Genomic DNA, 7,828 nt, shown 5'->3' with positions numbered 1-7,828 from the left:
GGTAAGACAGCAGCTACAACAACAATGCGAATTTGTTAAAGCATGAATTTACAATGTTGTTGTATTTAGTTGGTTGTTGCAGAGAAAACTGATGAAAAATCGTGTTGAATTTATGTAACGTTTTTTTATGTTTAAAATTTATTATTTTTGGTTGGTTACAAACCAAAATCATTTGTGTTGTCGTCTTCTATGGTTTTGTTTACATGGTGGAGAATAAGAGGGAGTTTTTCGATAGGGAAGGTATCACACTATTTGATTCCTACAAATAGTTTTTACAATTGTACACATTGAAGTAGTGGTCATTTCTTAAATATGATCCAAAATATGTTAAACCTTATCAAATGCTTAACAGTGGTAATTTTTACCCCCCATTCCCTTAGCTACAGTTTTCATATTTCGGTCTATAGTTCTAAGCTTTAACTAGCCAAAATAAGCAAGGCTTCAGATTTAGTTATTCTGTTTTATTGGAGTCAATATATTTGGAAATACTTATAGGGGTCTTCCAATAGGAACTTCCGAACTTGACAGTTGATCGCGGCCATATTGTTGATGCTACATCTTTCGAATTGGATGTCATTTATTCAGTTTGTTTTGCTAAATCACCATAGAGGGATATAAAGTTCAACAACACAATTATCAAATTATTTTATTAAAATGGGTGTTGGAAACTGTCTTCTCATAAAAAAATTAACTTTAAAGATGAGACCCATTACTGGATGAAACATCAGCAAACTAAATTGTCGAATTTGGGACGATTGGTACGCATCCTGAAAAAATCACTATGTGGTGTGGATTTTGGGCTGGCGGCGTCATCGGTCCATATTTCTTTGAGAACAACGATGCACAGTGGATTATATGAGGTGTATGCATCTCTTAATTGATTTTTGCAAATTATTGAAATTAACCATAAAACAACTTGTATCGTAAAGCTAAGATGTCAAGCAATAATTATTTGCAGAAATTATAGTTATTATGTCAACAGATATATTCGAAAATGGCGATAGAACACACTACTTTCGACTTTAAAGATTTAATGAGTTAAAATTATACCATATTCAAAGACGTATTTTTAATATTTAAAATTATTTTTTTTAGGATTGTTATACCTTGTTGGAAAGGATATCTTGTCCAAATTCTATCTTTGTAATGATTTTTTTATATATTGTTAGCAGATTTTAAATTTATTCATTTAAAATGTATAATGGTTTTTGGCTTACCTACGCAACATTGACTAGGATTTTAATTATTGCCGCCGATCTAGTTTTAACATAGAATTAACGTTTGACTTATTATCTAAAATATATATGAAAATTAGCTGCCTTTTTGTGCCTATAAAGAAATGCCATGCAAAAATGTTGAGCAACTCAGAAATTAAAAAAAAAATTATCATATTATAACCATATATAAAGTAAATTTAGTTCTTAACAAAATAGTGTTTTCGTTTATTTAATTGGATCAAAATTGTAAAAGTTATTCAACTTTTCATTAACACCTTTTATAGTATTTTCTCCCTCGACGCATATGAATAAAAAATACAAAAAACCAAGTAAAAAAAAAACAAGTAAGAAAGTAATACCCTACACTAAGTAAAATAGCAAAAACATTTTTCTTTTAAAATTTCAATTTTAATTTTTTGAGTGATTTTCGGAAGTGGGCCTTATATGGGGGCTATGACCAATTATGGACCGATCACCATGAAATTAGGTCGTGTGATTTATGACTATATGAAAGTTTACTATGTTGAATTTTGTGAGTATACCAACATTTTTAAACGATTTATGCACGTTAAAGTGATTTTCGGAAGCGGGTCTATATGGGAGCTATGACTAATTATGGACCGATCGTCACAAAATTTGGTGACATGAATTTTGTATATATAAAACTTATTTGGAGCGCAATTTGTGGAGATACATTTATGATTTAATCGACTCAGAAAGTGATTCCAAGTCGATCGGTGACCGATAAAGTCCAATTTCAGAAGGACATTTGTATGGGGACTAGGTGAAATAAAGGACCGATTTCAGCCAGCTTTAATTGACTCAGAAAGTGATTCTAAGTCGATCGGTATACTTTAAGGTGGGTGTTATACTAATATTTTTGGGCGTTACAAACATCTACACAAACGCATTATACCCTCCCCACTATAGTGGTGTAGGGTATAAAAATTTTCTACAATTTTTAATTTGCAAGGTAAATTTTTTTGAACTTTTTTCGAAAAAGTTTAATAACTTTTGCAAATATAAACCGATTTTAACAAGTAAAGTCTCATTTTTTGTCTATATAAAATTATCTTAAAAACATAATGCAAATAGGTTTTTATAGAAAAAAATTAAAATAACTATTATTGAATTTGAAAAATTACGAAAAAAATAAAAAATTGCGAATCTTTTTATAAAAACTTACATAATTTCATGAAATATGCAGACATTTATGAAAGACTAATTCGATGACTCTCCACAATTGTTTAAAATTTTGAAATCGGTCTAAAAATGTCTGAGTTAGAGGTACTATAGTACTATTACTTTTATAAAAAAAAACTCAAAAAAAAAATCAAAAAATGTATTTTTAACCGTTCATAACTTTTTTGTAATAATTAGATTTTTATGATTATACATACATATTTAAAGCTTAAAGTCCCACCTATTCAACAAAAAAAATCTTACAAAAATCCTCATTCATTCAAAAGTTACAGATTTTTGATCCGAAAATTACCAAAGTTTTCTACTGTGCCACGGTCCTAACAGGTTTAAAAAACCTACCTGTCAGTATTTTGCTTTATTTGTGGATCATCCTGACTTTAAACTACCGTAACTAAGCCATTTTTCAACCGATTTTTAAAAGGTGAAACGCAAAGAATTAATTTTATATTTCTCTAAAACTAAGTGATCGAGATAAACTACAAGTATTTTCGTACTCAATGGATTCCTGCAACACAGAATTGCTACATAAGAACCCCTGTATAATTTGTTTTGTTCACTTTTGTATCACTGTGTAATCTTTACCTCTAATAGGATTGTTGGATGGATTACTTCCCCTTCGATACATATTTGGGATGATGAGTTTGTCGTTGGATGTCACTTAAATTGAATTTGTTGTTAAAGCATATAAATTGTATAAGTTTAATAACAGCAAATATAATTATTATTAATTTAACAATTATTGGTTTTATTTTCGTACAATTATTCGCAAATGTTAAAGTCAAGGAAATGAGATTTTAAATTTTGAAATGATTAAATAAATGCTGCTTAAAATATCAAATGTTAATTTCACAAAAAAAAAACTGCCATCAATATATTAAGAAAATTAATAATATTAAAGGTTTAAATTAGTTATTTACCCTCATTTTCACAACACAGAAAAAAGTTTCAACATAAATATTATGATTTGATTCCATTGATTTCAATTCATGACAATTCATTTTTAAAACGACTGTGAAGATTAAAAACATCTTAAGCCTTGCATAAAGGCAATTGTATTGCGGAATTTCGGTTTTTTCAGTTTATTAAATAAACTAAACCGTTTTTGAGTTACGCGAATATATGTTGTGCAACCTCCTCCATTTTCGAAATAACGGTATACAAGATAACTTAAATAAACGGTTAGCACCACTGAATTCAGCGTACCCGAATTAGTTAAAGCCCCTCTTGACAGAAAAAAAGTGTCAATTTCGCGCACAGTGTAGTTAGTTATAGCTCCCATATATGGATCACTTTCAAAAATTTACACAGATCATTAATTTGTTTCTAAGAATCATTCTTTTGGATTTTATAAATATCTGTTTATTTAAATAACGTTTTCACGATGAAATTCAACAAAAATTTTTCAAATACGTAGAAATAATGTTACAATATTTTATGACGATCAGTCAATATTAAGTAAAGCTCTCATATAAGGCTCTCATCGGGAAAATACAGTAATGAACTTGAACATCGATTAAAAATTTAACAGAAATTAGTTTCAAGTACTGCTAGATTTTGTGACTATCGATCCATAATTATACATAGCTTTTATATAAGGTCCACATTAGAAAAATGCAGATATATTCGCGTTTAATATATCTGGAAATCCTGTGATATAACTCATTTCAATATGAAAATTTTAGTCAGAATAAAAACATACCTTTGAAGATTGTCTTAATATATTTTTATACCCACCACAAATACCTTCTGTTGATAAGGTTTGTTTGATATTTAAAATGCGAAATATCGGTCCATGATTTCACATAGTCCCCATACAAATGTCCCGCCGGAATAATGCTTGAGCAGTCATAAGTATGGTGATTATGCTGCAATCCTGATCAAATTTTGCACAATCTTTCTAACAACTTTTGTGACGATCTGTCCGTAATTGACCCTGCTGCCCATATATCCCTTATATCAGACAAATATTTTGTGCTCTTTGTAGTTTAGAGAGAAGACAATTGGTTACTTTATACATCCCAAGTAATCACTTAAGTGTCTCTAAGTAATCTGGAGTGTAGTCACTTTAAACGTTTTGTCAGTAATTCGTACAAACTGGTTTTATACAAATTGTGTTGATATAATTCTCATACAGTTTATTTTTATGTTTGCTTAAGTATACTGATATCCCATGTAATATAGCAGTGATGTTAACTTTTTAATTTCGATTACCGTACAGCCTTAAAAAAATTACCGTTTTTTAGGTAAAATTACCGTATCCAAAGTTTAGTACAAAAATAATAATATTTTCTTATTGAAACAGGTTTATTTTTATAAACCATATATATCCATATATATCCAAAACTCTCTATTACTACGTTTATACGAACGGCTTATTCGCAAATAAAAATATTGCATTTAGAAAAATTTGCCGCATAAACAGTGAATTAATTTTTTATTTGCGAATAGCTAACTCACGAAAACAATTCCTGATTAACGACACTATTTGCAAATAAGATTTTAAGCATTGCCATATGTTTTAACATTTTTAGTTTATTAAGACTTTTTTTAAATATATCATTGTGTTTTTGCATTAATTGGATTGCGAGACAAATATGAATTTTTGATTCTATCATTTTTGCATTTAAAAAATAAAAAATGTATCCTATTTTGTTCAAAAACATTACTTTTATTTATTAAAGTTTACCATCCGGCATCACATAAAAACATAAATTTTCCGACTTATAAGCAGTGAGTTAGTTAATTGCAAATAATTTTTATTTGGGAATAGGCTACGTATAAACGTAGTATATCTTAAAAAACAACTTTTCAGGAAAGCCAAAAAACTTTTTTTCGCGTATTGAGTTATTAAAATTCGGTATGAAAATCCCTCTATTTCTTCTCAAAATATTCAATGTGTATATTAAAATGAAAAGATAGAGGATTTTGCATTTTAATAGAATTAAATTATTTTGATTTCATTTATGCCATCGTCAGTTTTTAACGTAATTTATTTAAGATACGGCTAATAATACAACATAAGATAAAAAAACTTTAAAAGTAGACACTTTTTTAAGCAAACTCTAACTTTAACTATTTTTTTTTATATGCCATGGAAATTATATTTTCCAAAAACAAAATGGTAAAATATTTTAATGGTAATTAATTTTTGTAAATGATTGAAAAATGTAAAATTCATGTTCAGCATTCAAAAATTAGTAAGAAAACATGAATTGCAAGAAGAAATTATTTGAAAAGATAGAGGCTTTTGCATTCGGAAAAAATTAATTGTATAACATAGAGAAATAACAAAAATGCAAATAAAACAGCAAAAGACAATATGGTTGTAAGAAATTCACACCATAGATGAGTACTGTTTTACTGAACATTTAACTATCAAAAAGTAATTTTCGTGAATATCAAAGATAGTGGGTTTTGAATATAGGACCATGTTTGTAAAACAGCAGAATGCCATTTTTATCAACATCATTTGTTTGCCTTATAATATAAATTCCATATCTATTTATTTAAATTCATCCATTTCAACAGCTTCTGGGAAATGCAAAACTAAAGGAATTATAGAAATGTTGGTATCGAACAATTGGGGATTTATGGCGATCAGTTTTTAATACTAATTTGTATGTTGAAATATCCATACTTGAAAGACTTGCGATTACTTTACCGCCTAGATATATTTTGTCTAGTGGTAGTTGGTTATCATCATCCTCAAAGTTTTATGATTATTTTAATGAGAAATATGTACATTATAACTATGTAGACACATTATAGAAATATAACGTTTGGGATATAATTTTTAAAAATTTAAACCTTTTAAAATTACCGTACAAATGTAGAAATTACCTGCCTACCGTACAGAGGTCTAAATTACCGTACAATACGGTAATTACCGTACGGTTAACATCACTGTAATATAGCATGAAGTCAATAGTCACTATAGTGTCTCTTAGTAACCTATGGTGAAGTCACTTCTACCCTGTTTTTGTACTGCACTTTATTTTACCCACCAGAAGCGTTGACTATTTTTGATCAGATATCAGATAGTCACATTGTAATCAAAAGGGTCCATTGACACCCTGCTTAGGACATGCACGTATTAAAATAACTAGTCAAGTAGCTGATCAAGTAACCAATTACAAAGCTAGTGAGGTAACTGACGTTATGTAACCAGTATGTGAAGACAATGCGTTGCCTACTTTGCAAAGTTTACAAAGCTTTGTACCAGATATTAGACAGTCCCATTGTTATGAAAAAGAGACAATTGACCCGTTGCTTAGGACATGCCCGTGTTAAAGTGATTAGTCTCGTGGCTAGCTCCCACCCTAAATTATGGGTAAACTCGCTAGTTCGGTACTGTCTCCTAGAACTGCTGGGAATGGTTTATAGACTAACCACGATGTCTTTTTAGCTGACTATTTGAGGTCAATTAGCACCCGTACATGTTAAAATAACTAGTTATGTAGCTGATCAAGTTACCAGTTAGGTAGCTAATAAGGTAACTGAGTATGTGAACCCACTGACTACTTTGAACCAGCTATCGGACAGTTTCATTGTAATTAAAAATGGTCAATTGACCCCATGCTTAGGACATGCACGGGGTAAAATAACTAGTCACTTAGCTATTGAAGTAACTAGTTCCCTCCTTAAATGATGGGTAAAGTCACTAGTTCGAGACTGTCTTCTAGAACTGCTGGAATTTTAATTCGATTACCAATGGCGATACTAAAGGTGAATAAAATATCCAAAAGAACTGCTGGGAATTTATCGTATCTCAAATACAACATGACCAGTCATTTATTTCATTTATATACTCCATTTTTATCATGACAATAATCTCTATAATTAGTATGCAAAATCAACATGTCTTTTTAGCAAATTTAATTCAATTTGTTTGACGTTTTCCTGTCATTATTAAGAGTATCTGTCAATAATTTGTAGTTCCCATAATTTGTGAAAAAAAAGAAACCTTCATCATTTTAACATCAGACATACATTAATTCATTCATATAAAAAAACAACACAATGTGTACGAGTATTATAATTATTTCACCTCTTTTTTGTGTCTTGTCTTGTATCGTATTTAAATTTTTAAACGTGATAAATTTGTTTCTTTAACTTTTCTTCAAGTTTGCGATTTTGGGCAAAACATCTCTATTAGTTGCTTTGACTTGTCTATTAAATCACAGTCTAGTCTGTGTATCTTTCACCGCAATCAGTCGGTCAATAGATGCATCATGATTTTATAATTTTATCTATTATTTGAAATCAGTCGAGAAACAAATTGTAAGGATTGTTGTTGGATGCATTGGAATGAATGAATCGTGTCACAGGCACACAAAATTATGATTATTGTTTTCCTGTATTGAAAGATATTTTCGTTGGGTTTTACACAACAGATTTTTTATTAAAAT

This window comes from Calliphora vicina, chromosome 1 (genome assembly GCF_958450345.1).
Source record: "Calliphora vicina chromosome 1, idCalVici1.1, whole genome shotgun sequence".
Lineage (NCBI taxonomy): Eukaryota > Metazoa > Arthropoda > Insecta > Diptera > Calliphoridae > Calliphora > Calliphora vicina.
This window is presented reverse-complemented; position numbering follows the sequence as displayed.